Here is a 17949-nt window from a genome sequence, read left to right on the forward strand (position 1 = left end):
TCCTTAATGTTAGTAGAACGTTATTTAAAGGTTAGTATAATGTTCCTGAAACATTCTTTCAATCATTCAAACACCTGCTGTGAACAAGCACTGAAAGAAAGAAAAATAAGAACACAAACTACAACTTTCTTCAGCCACAGCCTTAGATGAACTGAAGATAAAAAGACATTCAAGATCTGATTAAACAACTCCACAAACAGCATAACCAGCTTCACTTATTACTAACCAGACTGACTTTATTTCTGTCACATCTACTGAAGTGGGGGACGCTGTATATTTGGCTGTCGGATTCACACAGTGAAAAGTAAAGTCACACAGTGAAAGCGTGAACTAAATGCGCACCGACACAGTCTAATCTACAAGACAATATCACACATACAGCGATGTCAGATCGATTGTGCATCAACAATGATAAAATCGCAGACTAAATATATCGCACACCCCTTCCCTACCCTCTTTACAGTATAAATAACATTTGAAATTGCAGGTCCGACATTTCTATTTGGGGGCAGTGAAACAGCTAGGCTACTCTGGTGGCGCCAATCAATCTACAGTCTTTTTGGTGGCATTTTACTTTCTTTCACTTCATGAACTTTTGAATTGACATTATGTTTTTAATGCATACAATTTAATAGTACCCACTGCAAAATCATAGTGGGGTGGCCACAGGATGGCCAGAATTTGTACAGGGGTGGCCGTGACTACCACTGACCACGCCTTGGGGGCGCCCCTGTCCGTAAGAAGGCAGGATTTGGCCACTGGATGCTGCATCTGCACTGCTTTCTGCTGCTTTGATAGAATGGGTCTAATGCAGGGGCAGCGACTTGCCACATGAACACAGTGAAAAAACTTTCCTAGCAACGACACAGCATTAAAATCAAACTAGAAAAGACACAAAAAACTAGAAAAAACACTTGCTTGACTGCTTCTCTCCAGTAAAGCTGGTAATGTTGTTTGTGGAGTTGTTTAATCAGATCTTGAAGGTTTTGTCTTGTCTTGTCTTGTCTAGTCTTGAATGTCTTTTTATCTTCAGTTCATCTAAGGCTGTGGCTGAAGAAAGTTGTAGTTTGTGTTCTTATTCTCTTTCTTTCAGTGTTTGTTCACAGCAGGTGTTTGAATGGTTGAAAGAATGTTTCAGGAACATCATACTAACCTTTAAATAACGTTCTACTAACATTAAGGAAATTGGACATTTTTATGTTCTTGGAATGTTACAAATCAACGTTCCCAGAATGTTGAATTTTAAACCAAAATTAAGTTGAAAGAACATTTGAGGAACATTATACCTTTAAAACACGTTCCTTTTTTTTCACGTTCCAAAATTCTGTTAGTTGGGCTACCGTGTATGGAAAATTAGTTTGGCATAGAAATAACAGCACTTAATTAATATTCATGAGTCAAAATAGCACGACGCGTCTTCCACACAGTCAGTCAACGATCTTCTGACTGATGCTACAGCAGCGCGTGTCAACTTTCAGAAAGCGGCCTTTCTTCCCCAAACATTCGGTAATTTGATCAGAAACACTGATTAACTCATTAAACGAGTCTTCTGCGACGATTTAAGGCAGGTTTAAAGGCAGTATTTCGGATTTTTCACTTACTTTCGCTTTCGAAGTAGATCATCTAGTCAGTTCATCTAACGGAGGGTGAAAATGGTGAACTGCGGTCTTGTGACTGCGACAGATGAACCAGGTATGAAGTCACCTTTTTACTTTTACTCTTTCCGATTTCATTTTTTAATAGCCGATTTGGGTGAACTGTAGTGTAACAGGTAAGTTTTTTAGCGAGGACTTTATCTCAGTATTATTTTATAGTGAAGGTAGATTTGAATTTTTAATTATATCTAAGTTGCACGTTCGAGTTTTCATGTTAATGTAGAAAGTCTAACAGATGTTATTTTTATCAAAGAGCTGTATTTGAGGATTATTTGTTGTGTTGGTTTGTGTGACTCAGTGCCTCTGAAGAGCATCTCAGTGGAGGTTCGGGTTCAGGATCATGTAGCCACAGTCTCCTCCACTCTGCAGTATGTGAATGAGGAAGAGCGCCCCCTGGAGGCCTTGTTCGTCTTCCCTCTGCCTGCTGATGCTGCTGTCTGCCACTTCAGTGCCAAGATCGGAGAGCAGGAGATTGTGGCAGAGGTGCAAGAAAGAGAAACCGTGAGTCCAAATATAAGTCTGCTGGAAGCTTATTTGCATATGTTTTTACTGTGCACCATATAACAAAATTGTGTCTCACAGGCGAGGGATCGTTATGATGATGCTGTGAGTTCGGGTCAGCAGGCGTTTCTGTTGGAAGAAAGCAAAGAGAGTCCTGATGTGTTCAGACTGAGTGTCGGGTGTCTGTCGCCGGGTCAGAGCGCTGCCGTCACCATCATCTACGTCACCGAGCTCGCTGTGCAGGCCGACCACTCGCTGCGCTTCTGTCTGCCGGCTGTACTCAACCCCCGATACACACCAGCAGGTACTACAGCAGCTGCTGACACACACTTTATTAGTGGAGAGAAGCTGATTCTAACACACTCTGTGTGTGTGTGTGTGTGTGTGTGTCAGGTTCAGCTGCTGGTATAGTCTCAGAGATTTCATCAGGATGTGGATCTGTTCCCTACACGCTGACTCTCAGTGTCCATGTGAGCTCTCCAAAGCCCATCTCCAAACTAGAGTCCAGCTGCACTCTGGATCCTCTAGTGTTCCTCCACTCTGATCACACTCAGGCAACGGTACTGTGTGTCTTCATGTGTTTATCTGGATGTGTGAGCACAGCAGTTTGATGCATGTGTTTTTATGTGTGTAGGTGAATCTGAGTCCTGGTCACATGTTTGATAAGGACGTTGAGCTGTTTGTGTACTATCAGGATACCCATCAGCCCTCTGCTATAGTGGAGTGCAGGAGTGGCCACTGCCCCATCAGGTATGACCTGCAGCTCACTGGGATTATGGGATTGAGTGATCAAGCTGTCACTGACTCTCTCTCTATTTCAGGCTCTCTGATGAGGGACCCAGTGGTCATGATAAGTTTGTACCCAGAGTTCCCAGAGGAAGTGATTCAAGGAGAGTTTGTTTTTGTGATGGACAGATCAGGCAGTATGGATGACATGATGGATCAGGGGAATGGGGCACAGAAGCGCATTGAAAGTGCAAAGGTAAGATTTAAGATTAAAAACTGGATGTTTGCATGCCAGGATGTGTATTTATTAGAATGTGTTCAGATGAGATACATTTAAACAAAATAAAACTCAGTTCACAACCAGATTGCTAGGCTTTTCTTGCCCATAATGACAAATGCCATACTTTTTCTGGGATACATTTAGGAACAGAAGCATATGGATGCTTAATAAATTGGAATTTTTTGAATTTGATACATTTTGGAAACTGTCGTACATTCAGATAGAGGATCATTCTATCTATGTCTTTTTAAATGAGGCCCCATGAATGTGCTTGATGAAAGTCCATAGAATCATATTGAGTTTCATTACCTGTCCATGTCTCTCTATAGGACACTCTGCTGTTACTGTTGAAGAGTCTGCCCATGGGATGCTACTTCAATATCTATGGATTTGGCTCTAATTTTGAGTCCTTCTACCCGTTAGTAACTAGATCTTCATTCATAGATATTCAGTTTAGAAATGTGTGAGAGGAAAGATAGCATTGTGTTTTTTATTTGCAGTCAGAGTGTCGAATACAATCAGGACACAATGGATCAGGCTCTGAAGAGAGTGAAGGAAATGAAAGCAGACTTGGGCGGCACAGAGATTTTAGAGCCTCTAAAACACATCTACAGTCAGCCCTGTTACCCAGACCACCCCAGGCAGGTACAACAACACCTCAACTACTCATTGACATTGGTGTTAAAGTATAAACGAGGCTTATGACTCAGATGTTTTTCTCTCTTCAGCTGTTCATCTTCACTGATGGAGAGGTGTTTAACACTAAAGAGGTGCTGGACCTGGTGAAACATCATGCTCACTCTCACAGGTAAAGGTCTACTGGGTTTGATCTTCCCATCATTCATATCTTCATCACTTACGCTAACAGAGTTTATTGTGTGTTCAGGTGTTTCTCATTCGGGATTGGTGAGGGTGCAAGTACCGCCCTCATCACAGGAATGGCCAGGGAGGGATCTGGTCACGCTCAGTTCATCACAGGCACCGACCGCATGCAGCCCAAAGTAAAGCTCTCCACTGGATTTCACAGGCTCAAATGTTTCCTAGTCACATGTCTCAATGGTTTCTCTTTCTCTTCAAACTATATCAGGTGATGCAGTCCCTCAGGTTTGCGCTGCAGCCCGCTGTGGTTAATATCTCTGTGGATTGGACCCTTCCAGATGGCATTACTGTTGACACACTGTCTCCACCCATCAATGTGCTCTTCCAGGGTCAAAGGTCACTCATTTATGCCCAACTTAAAGGAGAGGTGAGATGATGTAGCATGTGTTTCTTTAATGAGAATAAGAGACCAGTGTCTCTCATTTGTTTAAATGATAAAAAAATTTCCTCTCTTATAGAGTTCAGGAGGTTCTGAGGGAACAGTGACAGTCAAATACAGTCTTAAAGATCAACCAGTAACAAACCAGCTCCACTTCTGCCTCAAACCAACTGAGAAAACAGGGTAACACACACACACATAAACAGAAATGCATTCATTGGAGTGACATCAGTAGTTTGCTAGTAGACCTTTTTCAAAGCTAGTACATTTTTTTCAGTAATATAAAACTTTAATATTAGAAATATTTATTTCAGTGAAATAAAAGTCCAAACCTCTCAATTTCAGCATTTTGTTATTTATTTAAAAAACATTTCACTCTAGACAAAATAAATCCTCTCTCTACCTCCCAAAACCATCCCTACAACCTCCAGCGTTGTCACATGACGTCACAGCGTCTCCTGTCCAGGGCATAGTGTGAGCACACTGTGTGCGCTGTAGATTGCATGAGATCGCATTACATAGAATTAAAATGTCACGAAAGACCGTTTCTGAACAATACATGGAAAATATGACTGTAACAATATTTAGTATGTAACAACATGGTATTGATGAGAGTGGTTTCTGCATGGAACGCCGCAATGAGATTAACAATTCTCCCAATGCGGATCATATACATTCTGGATTAAGCACATTTTTATGGACATATTGCAAATAGCGTTGGCTACATCTTGTTTTGTGAAATGTAACCACACTTCAGAACATTTAGTCATTGCGCTGTATGTTGTGTTTGAACAAGCTGCTGGAGTGACATCGCATGGTCTCTCTTTCTAACGTACCTTACTCTCGAGCCCAGATGTATTCTCAGGTATTGAAATTTGGCACTGATTGTTTTAATGTGAATCGGTATTCTGTAGTACTGACGTAATTCAGATTTGTACCAAGTTCAGTACCCAACCCTACTTGCAATGCCAGGTTCATGGGTTTGATTCCCAGGATGCAATGTCCCTTTGGAAAAAAGTACCTACGAAATGCATGCATTTTTTATGTAATATAACATTAAAGGAACACATTTTCCATCTCCCCTAGAGTTAAACAGTTGAGTTTTACTGTTTTCAAATCCATTCAGCCGATCTCCAGGTCTGGCGGTACCACGTTTAGCATAGCTTAGCATAGTTCATTGAATCTGATTAGACCATTAGCATCTTGCTCAAAAATGACCAAAGAGTTTCGATATTTTTCCTATTTAAAACTTGACTCTTCTGTAGTTACATCGTGTACTAAAACTGACTAAAAATGAAAAGTTGTGATTTTCTAGGCTGATATGGCTAGGAACTATACTCTCATTCCGGCGTAATAATCAAGGAACTTTGCTGCCATAACATGGGTGCAGCAGGTGCAATGATATTATGCACCGCCTGTGACCCCCTGCTTGCACAGCGAGCATGCCTTGCAAGCATGGAGACATTTGTGAGGGACGCTGCATAATATCATTGCACCTGCTGCACCCATGTTATGGCAGCAAAGTTCCTTGATTATTGAATCTGATTAGACCATTAGCATCTCGCTCAAAAATGACTAAAGAGTTTCTACATTTTTCCTATTTAAAACTATTTGGGAACTATACTCTCATTCCGGCGTAATAATCAAGGAACTTTGCTGCCGTACCATGGGTGCAGCAGGCGCAATGATATTACGCGTCTCTCACAAATGTTTCCATGGTTGCAAGGCACACTCCCTGTGCAAACAGGGGGTCACAGGCGCTGCGTAATATCATTGCGCCTGCTGCACCCATGTTCCGATACCACAATTTTGGCTTTGGTACTAATATTTCGGTATCGATACTAAATTGATATCATAGGTGACAAATAACCAGCCTCAAAAGATAAGGGAATTTAAACAATTTTATTAATAAACTGCTTAAAACTCTGCAGTAACAAATGGGCAAATAAAATGTAACAAAACCTACATTCAGGGAATATGGTTTGATTTTTGATTTTAGAAAAAAAAAAATCTTTTATCTTTTTCTTTTATCACATAGTGCAAACAAAATGTATGTAAAACAAACAAACAAACAAACAAACAACAAAAAACCTACAGGGAACAAAGGTTAAATTTTAATTTTGGAAAAAAACTGAAGTAACCCAATTTAAATGGGTTCATACTGTATATGATTGTTTGCAACAAGTGCAAGTATAATAAGAACTAAACTTCATTGGTTCTAGCATGTCACGCACGCATGTTTGAGCTTTCGTGTTTACCGTTTGATAAGCTCTTATGTATGTGCATGTGCTGATCAGTGTTGTGAATAAAAGTCTAAATTAAATCAGTTGAATGGACTCACCTGTCGATCTCTGAACTCTTTGAACAAATCGGGATGAGCAAGTGACAAGTGCTTTGCTAGATTTGATGTGCTGGCTCTCGTGGTAACACATGATTTAAAGCAGCATTTGCAGATTGGTGCATTGAGGTCTGTTGCTTCACCTTTACCATCACTTTTGTAGGCAAAGAAATGCCATATTTCACTCCTACTGCTGTCTTTGTCGATTAGTTTCAGGTGTGTAGAATTAACTATCTGTTAGAGCCATCGTGTGTTGTTCTGTTGCCGCATTTGCTGGTTTTGCGTCTGTTTGAGTAGCACACTGCAGCCTAACGGTGAACTTCGGAACAGCAACGCATAAAATACCAAAATTATGATATTGTACTGTTTGAAATATAATAAATACCTGTATTTTTCCAGTACCGGTATACCGCACATCCCTACACCCATGGTACGGCAGCAAAGTTCCTTGATTATTATGCCGGAATGAGAGTATAGTTCCTAGCCTTATCGGCCTAGAAAATCGCAACTTTTCATTTTATGTCAGTCTTGGTAACTATAGAAGAGTCAAGTTTTAAATAGGAAAAATATCGAAACTCTTTGGTCATTTTTGAGCGAGATGCTAATGGTCTAATCAGATTCAATGAACTATGCTAAGCTATGCTAAAAGTGGTACCTCCAGACCTGGAGATTGGCTGAATGGATTTGAAAATGGTAAAACTCAACTGTTTATCTCTAGGGGAGTTGGAAAATGAGCCTATTTTCAAAAAAAGTGGAGTGTTCCTTTAAATCCCAGTAAGCACTGTTTTCTGCCATGTTGCTCAGGTTGGCCATTCACCGGCTGGCGGCTCAAATCCTGATCCGTTCTCTGGAGCAGGAGGAGAGGTCAGGTGATGCAGATGTTGATGGCATCAGGAGCAGGATAGTGGAGCTCAGTGTTCAGGCAGGAGTGAGCAGTGTTCATACAGCCTTCATTGCCATTAATAAAGACAGCAGACAGACTCTGAAAGGACCCATGCTGAAGAGAAGAGTGCCCACACACGGTTAGTGCTCTCATCGTGAACTTGTGAGGTTGTCTGTTTCTGTTTTTATTATAATTTCAAAAAGGATGTTCTTATCATATAGATTTTACATTTGGTGACGAATGCTTTTTTTAGGGCAACAACAGTGGAATTTATGGCCACAGATGAACTTGACGTGCATGTCACGTTTATTAAGTGTCATGCGCTGTGTCACATGCCTGGGTGTTCAGCATGCTGAGGCAGCTTTTGTGGATAGTTCATGTTCTCACTCAGTGTTGAGGTCTAGACTCTCATTCCTTGGTTCTCAAGGGGCGGGGGTCCCCTCCCCTATGCCCCGTATGGCCATTTTCTCTGGCTCCGGCCTGGGGAGCGGCACGGCAGCATGTGGGCAGGGTGACTTGAGGATTAAGGTCAGGGCTTCCCTGCTCCGCGGGCCCCTGTCCCCTCTGCAACACTGCAGCCTGTGGTGTTACCAGAGGATTGTGCTGGTCCCTCTGTTGAGCGACCAGTCATTTCCTTTGGTGCACCGGCGGATGATCAGATGTCGATTGCGGCATCGGAAGGTGAGCAGGAGTCCTCGGGAGATGAAGACTCGGCTGCGTTGCCTCCTTCTGGGAGTGTTGCGTTGCCCGAGCCCGATCCCGAGTTGATGGCTATGCTTTCCCAGGCCATCGAGAAGTTCAGGCTCATCTGGAATTCTCCACTGCGTCCCGAACCTTCTCGTTTGGAGGATTGGTTTCTCTTGCACCTCTGGGAAGAATGGAACCAGGGCGGGGCACTGAGGACCAGCATGAGGAGGTGAATAAGTCTTGGAGAACACCATATAGCATTCGTGCCAGGCCTAGCCCCTCCTCCGCCTTCACCACTCTGGATGGCAAGGAGGCCAAGGCGTACGCTGGGATCCCCCCAGTTGAGCAAGCCATAGCGATGCAACTGTGTCCAATGGCCGCTGGCTGGCGCGGTGAACCACGTCTCCCATCCCGGGCCTGTAAATTTTCGTCAGGCTTGACAGAGAAAGCATACAGAGTCTGCGGGCAGGCCGCCTCTGCCCTGCATGCCATGACCCTGTTACAGGTCTATCAGGCCAAAGCGCTCATGGATATGCCCCAGGGTGGTCTTGACCATGAAGCCAATGCTGAAGCGGCCTCATATAAAGCAATCCGAGTGGTGTGAATTGCAGCTGCAGATGCCATATGGCCCAGGAACCTCTGAAAAGGTTTCAGTGGGGCCGCTGTCCTACGTTTGAGCGTACTACGGCAGTTCAACACTGACTGGACGTGCTCCTCGGTGAGGCGTGCTGTCCAGGCGACCGAGTCCAGCTCCACACCGATATAAGAAATCCTCTGCCCGGGGGCGAGTTTACTCTTGTCCCAGTTGACCAGAAAACCCAGCCGGCTAAGGTGTCCCTGTGTTCGCAAAACTGCTCCCGTGAGCTGGCCAGAATGAGCCAGTTGTTGAGGTAGTTGAGAATGCAAACGCCCTGTTCCTTGAGTGGAACAACGGCCGCCTACGCACACGGGGTGCCAGGGCCAGCCTGAAGGAACCGTAGAAAGGGCCTGTGTTGAGGCAGAATCGAAACATGAAAGTACGCGTCCTTCAGGTCGATGACTGCAAACCAATCCTGGGGACGGCTGCATTCGAAAATGCGTTTCTGTGTAAGCATCTTGAACGGCAGCCTGTGAAGGGACCGATTCAGAACGCGCAGATCCAGGATTGGCCATAGCCCACTACCCTTCTTGGGTACAATGAAGTAGGGGCTGAAGAACCTTAACTCCATATCGGCTGGAGGGACCGGCTCGATTGCATCCTTCACCAGGAGGACAGCAATCTCCGCCCAGGGAACAGGTGCATTGTCCAGGGACACGCAAGTGTAATGGACACCCTTAAACACCGGGGGACACCGGGCGAACTGAATCGCATAGCTGAGTCTGATGGTACGAATGAGCCAGCGGACGGGGAAGCGCTAGCCAGGCTTCCAGACACCGAGCCAGCGGGACTAAAGGCACCACAGACGTACCGGGCATGGGGCAGTGAAGCAGAGTGCTGGGACCCGACTCGGACAGCATAGCGCCCCGAAGTGGGGTTGAACTCTGCAAGGTGGCAGTGTGTATGGTAGACGGCACATGGGAGGTGGCCTCGACCAACACATTAGGACCTGGTGGCGAAGTGAGAGGGGGCTGAGAGTGGCGAGGTGGGGCCTCACACTCTGCCAGCTGTGCCCTCTTAGGACCTGAAGGATTGGGAAACAGCTCTTTTTGTGAGAAAGTGGGTACCGCTGGACTCTGGAGAGCCAGCGGCGGGACAAGACAAGACACAAATTCCCCCTGGCCCACCTCCGGGGGAGGGAGAGATGCAGGCATCATCTCCTGAAGAGCTGACATCCTCTCCTCCAGGTCACCTGTCTTAGGAACGCTTCCTTGATCTCTTGCCACCTGGCTTGGCTGGGTTCTGAGCGGGCCGGTTCCCTGCTGTCTGGCCGCCGGGGCAGGACGTGTTTGATAGCCTCAGCCTGCTTCTGTGTGGCCGAGAACTGCTGGGCAAAGCTCTCGACCGCGTCACCGAATATACTGACCTGGGACACGGGGGAGTCCTTGAACTGATATATGTCGTGACCCCTCCATGTGAGTGGTCCCATATGTGTATTGTCCACGGTCAAACTCCCCACGATGAGCCTGCGTCTTTCTCTTAGCAGAGCCAGCTCTGCTGTCATCTGTCAGATGAGTCTCCCCCTATCTCTAGGCTGGAGCCATCCCAGGGACTCCATATGCGTACTGCCCACGGCCAGTCCATATGTGCATTTCCACGTAATTCCTTAAATATATATATATATAACGACTGTATATAAATATATACAGTCGTGCTCAAAATTATTCATACCCTTGGTAAATATGACCAAAGAAGGCTGTGAAAATAAATCTGCATCGTTAATACTTTTGATCTTTTATTTAAGAAATCTACAAAAATCCAGCCTTTCATTGGAGAATAATAATTTTAAATGGGGGGGGAAATCTCATTATGAGAGAAATGTTTTTCTCTAATACACACTGCTCACAATTAATCATACCCTTTTATTAAGTACTTTTTGCAACCTCCTTTTGCCAAGATAACAGCTCTGAGTCTTCTTCTATAACGCCTGATGAGTTTGGAGAACATCTGACAAGAGATCAGAGACCATTCCTTCATATAGAATCTCTCCAGATCCTTCAGATTCACAGTTCCATGTTGGTGCTTCTTTTCTTCAGTTCACTCCACTCATTTTCTTTAGGGTTCAGGTCAGGGGACTGGGACGGCCATGGCAGAAGCTTCATTTTGTGCTCAGTGACACATTTTTTTGTTTTGGATCATTGTCCTGATGGAAGATCCAACCACAGCCCATTATATGACTTCTAACAGGGACAGTCAGGTTTTGATTTTTTATCAGTTGGTATTTGATAGAATGCATGATGCCATGTATCTGATCAAGATGTCCAGGACCTCCAGCAGACAAATAAGCCCACAACATTAAAGATATAACAGTATATTTAATTGTACACGTGGTGTACTTTTTACCCCTGTGTGCACCAAACCCATCTTGAGTGTTTGCTGCTAAAAAAGCAAATTTTTTATTTCATCTGACCATAGAACCCATCCCGTTTGAAGTTCCAGTAGTGTCAGTTACTTTTCAAATGTCCTATGGTCAGATGAAAAAAAAAAACTTAAGATGGGTTTGGTGCACACAGGGGTAAAAAGTACTCCATGCGTACAATAAAATATACGGCTATATATTTAATATTTTTCTGCTAGAGGTCCTGGACATCTTGTTCAGATACATGGTATTATGGATTCTATCAAATACTAACTGATAAAAAATCAAAACCTGACTGTCCCTGTTAGAAGTCATATAATGGGCTGTGGCTGGATCTTCCATCAGGACAATGATCCAAAACAAACATCAAAACTAAGACAAAAATGTGTCACTGAGCACAAAACCAAGCTTCTGCCATGGCCGTCCCAGTCCCCTGACCTGAACCCTAAAGAAAATGAGTGGAGTGAACTGAAGAGAAGAAGCACCAACATGGAACTGTGAATCTGAAGGATCTGGAGAGATTCTATAGGAAGGAATGATCTCTGATCTCTTGTCAGATGTTCTCCAAACTCATCAGGCGTTATAGAAGAAGACTCAGAGCTGTTATCTTGGGAAAAGGTGGTTGCAAAAAGTATTGAATAAAAGGGTATGATTAATTGTGAGCAGTGTGTATTAGAGAAAAACATTTCTCTCATAATGAGATATTCAGACAGATATTCAGATATTCTGCATTTCCCTGCCCACAAGGATTTTAGTTTCATTCAGATTTTCAGTTGAATACATTTGAGTTGACCTCATTACGATGTGAAATGTACGTTTTATTTCTTTTACGGAGGATGTGGTAAGTGGTTCTTTTCAATCTGTGTGGGTCTTGTGCCTGCTTGCTAAGACAAATGCCACAACATTCTGATGACATCCAGTTTAGCAACAACAACAGCTCTAATGTCACATTTTATATGGGAGTATTTTTGAATTGTGTTTATTGATGAACAAAACAAAAAGCAAATAAAGGGTCTTGCTCTTTAGTTTATACTTAAATCAGTTTGAGCCAAATATGTCCATATCAGTCCTTCCCTATGCAAGGCTTTTCTTGTTTGTTAGTTCTTTTGGATGTGTCTGTTCTTGGCTGTTTGTCCTGAATCTGTTCTGACATTTGGTTTTTCTGTTTGTAGCAATACAATGTGCAGCACCGTTCTATGGGTCACTGCCAGGTAAATGCACCTCAGTCTAATCCTGTGTTTTGTATTGACATTCGTTCACAAAGCAGTCTGTTTTAAAATGATTTGCGCAGACATAAACAAATTTAGGTATATGGAGGCGCATTACCTTCAAAAATAAAATTAATCCACTGCGTCCTCAGTGGTTCACATTCTGGGAAAGGGAAAAGATGAAGACTCTTATGCTCATACATTTAACTCAAAACTAACAAAACATACAGTTAATTCAAAGCAGAGGCTGTCAGCAACATGTCTTGTAATGCAGCACTTGAATTTGCTAACATGACCAATTCCTAAATCAGTCCTTCCCTATTGCAAACCTTTTCTTGTTTGTTAGTTCTTTTGGATGTGTTTGTTCTTGGCTGTTTGTCCAGATCTGAATCTGTTCTGACATTTGGTTTGGTCTGTTTGTAGCCAGACAATTGAAAGCAGCGATCCCTAAGAAAGATCCATGTAAATGCACCTCAGTCTAATAGTTTTGTAAAATAGTAAAGTCTGAAATATTTGAAGAAATTATTGTTTTGAACTAATTGTGTTTCTTAAAGGGCACCTATTATGCCCCTTTTACAAGATGTAATATAAGTCTCTGATATCCCCTGAGTGTGTATGTGAAGTTTTAGCTCAAAATACACAGATAATTTTTTATAGCATGTTAAAATTGCTACTTTTTGGGTAGGAGCAAAAACTTGCCGTTTTATTGTGTGTCCCTTTAAATGCAAATGAGCTGCTGCTCCTGGCCTAAGAGGGCGGAGCTTCAAGATCTCATTGTCCTGTGTCAGGAGTCAGTCAGAATGCACTAATAATGTTAGAAACTGAGAATATACAGTATGCTGCATGGGGATAGAACAGGTATAGTTTAATTGCAGTTATAAAGTATGGTGTCATCTTGCTTTTATCCTTTATTAGTACAAGCTTGTTATACCAGTCCCCGTCCGAATGATGGCCAAAACTTTACTGATAAGCAGTGGCGCCTGCAGCCGTACGGGTGTACACACTGTACGTACCATGAGAGGGCGCTAATTAATGCCGTTTTTATTTTTTACATAATTTTTAAATTGATTATGAAAATCTACCTGTGTACACTCATGACAAAAAAGAGGGTATGAGAATAAATAAAGGTTTGCGTTTTTGTGTGTTGTAAAGTCAAATGTGTGTGTGCGTGCATGGGTGGGCATTGGGATATGGGTGAAAAGAAATCTGATTGGCTAGTTTAGTTTTGTCGTTTTTTCCACACATGAAAAATGACGTTACAGATAGTTAAAGTTTAAAAACAGGCTCAAAATGAGTAAACGCTCTATAAAACAACTAAATTCGATTGAAATATTTGCAAAAAGGCCTAAAACTATTGAGTAGGCATGGAGAAATGAAGCCTCCTAAATCTTTGAAGCTATTCTCTAAATGTTTCGGGAAAGGTTCCAAAGCATAAAGAGTGTAGAAAACTGGTACGTAAAATTTGTGGTACGTAAAATTGACAGCAGCCATAAACCTGAGTGCTCCGATGTTTCATCCATTAAGCACAAATAAAAGCCTGACAACGCTAAATGTGTTTAGTTTTCTGATAATATCATTCACATATTGAAGTTTGCCAATAAATGAAATGGATCAACAAAAACAATAATACTAATAATACATACTGAGATGTTTGAGCAAAGTAAATTGTTCTGTTATTTTATTGTTTTTATACTGTTTGACAGAACATGTAATGATGTAATATAAGCCACAGGCTTATAAAGGCCAACCTATTTAAAATGTTTAGTAAAAGAACTTGAACTTCCAAATAATAGTGGTCTGGCTTCTGACACGCAAAGTGAAGCTGACTGGGAAAAAAATGTTGTTGTTAATCACATGTTTCTCCGAAAACAATTGGAACAAAGCTGATCAGAGATAACGTAAAAAAAATTAAAAAAGCATCTATCTACACAAGCACATCAGAGTGCAGTTACGTGCATCAGATTTTCTAAGTGGGGAACAGGAAAGAGACAGTCGATCACTCGATTTGTACAGCATTAGATCGTCCCTACCAAAGCAATGATTTATTTAATTTGTAAAAAAAAAAAAAAAAAGAGGGGGGGGCAGTGGTTCTAGTTGTGCGGTACTGAGATAAAATCCTGCAGGCACCCCTGCTGATAAGTTTTATGACATTTATTGTACTTCACACAAACGATTCGACAATGTAAGAGCTTAATAAAACATTAAAAAATTATCCATAAACTTTCTCTCCCTTGCATTATCATCAACATACACAGCGAAGTACACAGAAACACTTGTTACAACTAAAAGTAAACAAATATATACAGACCTGATTTCTTTTCGGGGGTGCTTAATAAACTGGAAAGCTTTATATCAGTAAATCAACTCCGATGAACTGTAATAAAGTGCTCGCACCTTCATTACTGCCATACCAAGTATCGCTCTGGAGACTGTGAGCTGGATCATGAGCAGTTTACTGATTCATCCTTGAGTAACAACTTTTTAGCAAAACCTGTTTTGTATTGTACCTTTGCATTGACATTCATTCATAAAGCAGCCTGGTGTAAAATGATTTGCATAATAGGTCCCCTTTAACTCAGTGTAGTTACTGACTAGTTGTTGATATGACATTCTTCTTCTTCAATGTTCTTTAAACTAAACTTAGTTAATTCAAAGCAAAGGCTGTCAGCAACATGTCTTGTAATGCAGCACTTGAATCCTGCTAACATGACCAATTCCTAAATCAGTTCTTCCCCATTGCAAACCTTTTCTTGTTTGTTAGTTCTTTTGGATGTGTCAGTTCTTGGCTGTTTGTCCAGATCTGAATCTGTTCTGACCTTTGGTTTTCTGTCTGTAGGCGCACGATTAAAAAGACGCCGCCTTGGGTCACTGCCAGGTAAATGCACCTCAGTCTAATAGTTTATGAACAGTTGGTACTGATCCATCCTTAAGTAACAACTTTTTAGCAAATCCTATGTTTTGTATTGACATTCGTTCACAAAGCAGTCTGGTGTAAAATGATTTGCATAATAGGTATCCTTTAACTCTGTGTAGTTACTAACTAGTTGTTGATATGACATTGTCCTTCTTCAATATTCTTCAAACAAAACATACAGTTAATTCAAAGCAGAGCCTGTCAGCAACATGTCTTGTAATGCAGCACTTGTATCCTGCTAACAGGACTAATTCCTATATCAGTTCTTCCCAATTCCAAAGCTTTTCTTGTTTGTTAGTTCTTTTGGATGTGTCAGTTCTTTGGATGTGTCTGTTCTCTGTTCCTGTTTGTCCAGATCTGAATCTGTTCTGACCTTTGGTTTCTCTGTCTGTAGCCAGACGATGTGCACCACCGATCCTTGGGTCACTGCCAGGTAAATGCACCTCAGTCTAATAGTTTACGAACAATTGGTACTGATCCATCCTTGAGTAACAACTTTTTAGCAAATCCTGTGTTTTGTATTGACATTTGTTCACAAAGCAGTCTGATGTAAAATGATTTGCGCAGACATAAATTAATTTAGGTGTATGGAGGAACATTACCTTCAAAAATAAAATGAATCCACTGTGTCCTCAGATGTTCAGATTCTGGGAAAGGGAAAAGATGAAGACTCTTATGCTCACTCACAAAAACTAACCACCGGGATTGCTGATGTTGAATAATTCATGACAGAATTTACATTTTTGAATGTTTGGGTGGTGTAATGATGTAACCTGCAGAAAGATTCATAGAAGTAGAGAACTACATCTTTACAGATTTTAGACTGCACCAAAGTTGTTTTATTTATATTTTCTGTGCAGTTTGGAAAAATATAGTGTCTGTTGTTTTTTGTGTGTGAAACCGAGTAATTAGTATCACATTCATTTATACATTTTTTATGAGTCTGATCCACCAAAAAACTGCAGATCCCTTATAATTATAGGCCACTGACTTGTTTAGTTTTCTTTCCTTGTTACACAGATGCTGACACAGATTGCTACTGCATACTTGACGCAAAAAAAGGTATTTGTAAATCTAAACTTATTAAAATTGTAAAAAAAAAAATTATTACAAATTGTAAAAAGACAACAACAAAAAAAACAAGTACTTTAATTATGTTTAGACCTGGGCAGAAAATGTTACTTAATTATTTACAAAGGTTGATGTGAAAATATTGTGATTTAAAAGCCATAAGTAAGAGAATTACAGTTTACGAATGTGTGTGTGTGTGTGTGTGTTCAGCCGCTCCTGATCCCCCAAAGGACCCGTTTCTCCAGCTGGTTTCTCTCCAAAAGGCGTCAGGCTGCTGGGAGCTGGACGCCACACTGGCTGATGTGTTTGGGAAGACGGAGGATGAGCTGACCAATCAGAAACCAGCACAGGTGAGAGATGTGATGAAATAATAAGACAGCGATGATTGTGTCCAGTGTCCAGTAACAAATGCAGTGGATGATGGTTTGTACACAGGTGGATGGGTCAGTATGGGCCACTCTCCTGGCTCTGATCTGGTTATACGGCTGTAAAATAGAGCAGCAGGTCGAGTGGCAGTTTGTGGCCATGAAGGCAGCGTCATGGATCGGCTCTCAGAAAGGTGGGATCTCCATTCCAGAACACATTCGTTCAGATATCTTCAGTTCTGTGACACACACTGATGATTTGAGTGTGTGTGTGTTTCAGTGGGTGATCTGTCTCAGTGTGTGTGTGTGGGGAATGCCCTGCTCGGATGTCAGGTGACCGAAGAGACTCTGGGAATCTGAAGACGTCAGTGTTTCCACATGCCGTCAGAAGAACTGTTGCTGTTTATGTTTGTGTTTCATTAATTTTCTTCTTACTTAGCTTAAAATAAATCAACACCATATTGTGTAAAATCTTAAATTCACTGGCTAGATCATGTTTCATTTTTTTTAATCAGATTATTCATTAACCTTTTCTTGTTTCTCTCAGATTTTTGTGCATCAGTGATTTACTAACGCTGTTGAACGAGTCCTCAATCACTGAGGATACTTTCACACAGCAACAGAATCATGTTTATGTGCTGAAAATGATCATGTTCAAACGCAAACGTGAATGCAACTTATGCAAAGACTAATATTAAAGTACAAAAATATTTAAATACTCTCTGTTACTCTTTTTCATGTAATAAAAGAGAAGAGAAATACTTCATGTTTGCCTTTCCATCTAATAAAGGTTTTACTATATAAACAGATTTAAAGGAATACAACATTGTGTTATTTGAAATCTTGTTCTCCTCATTCATGGTTTCATCACAATGAGGTACAAAGTCAAAAGGCACTTCCTTGTGAATCAATTCTATTAAAACACTTTATCTGTTTCATGCTTTTACTTACCTTCATTTTCACATCTAGCTTCTGTACTACTCTAACTTTCAAAAGTTTGCCATTGTGTGGTATACAGCTCTGGAAAAAATTAAGAGACCACTTAACATTGATTTCTGAACTTGGAG

At 41.6% G+C, this 17949-nt stretch overlaps 1 pseudogene; it reads left to right on the top strand.

Moving 5' to 3' along the window:
* The first annotated feature begins 1274 nt into the window (after positions 1 to 1274).
* On the top strand, positions 1275 to 17683 carry LOC137015498 (von Willebrand factor A domain-containing protein 5A-like; annotated as a pseudogene).
* The last annotated feature ends 266 nt before the right edge of the window (positions 17684 to 17949 follow it).

This window comes from Chanodichthys erythropterus, chromosome 24 (genome assembly GCF_024489055.1).
Source record: "Chanodichthys erythropterus isolate Z2021 chromosome 24, ASM2448905v1, whole genome shotgun sequence".
Classification (NCBI taxonomy): Eukaryota; Metazoa; Chordata; class Actinopteri; order Cypriniformes; family Xenocyprididae; genus Chanodichthys; species Chanodichthys erythropterus.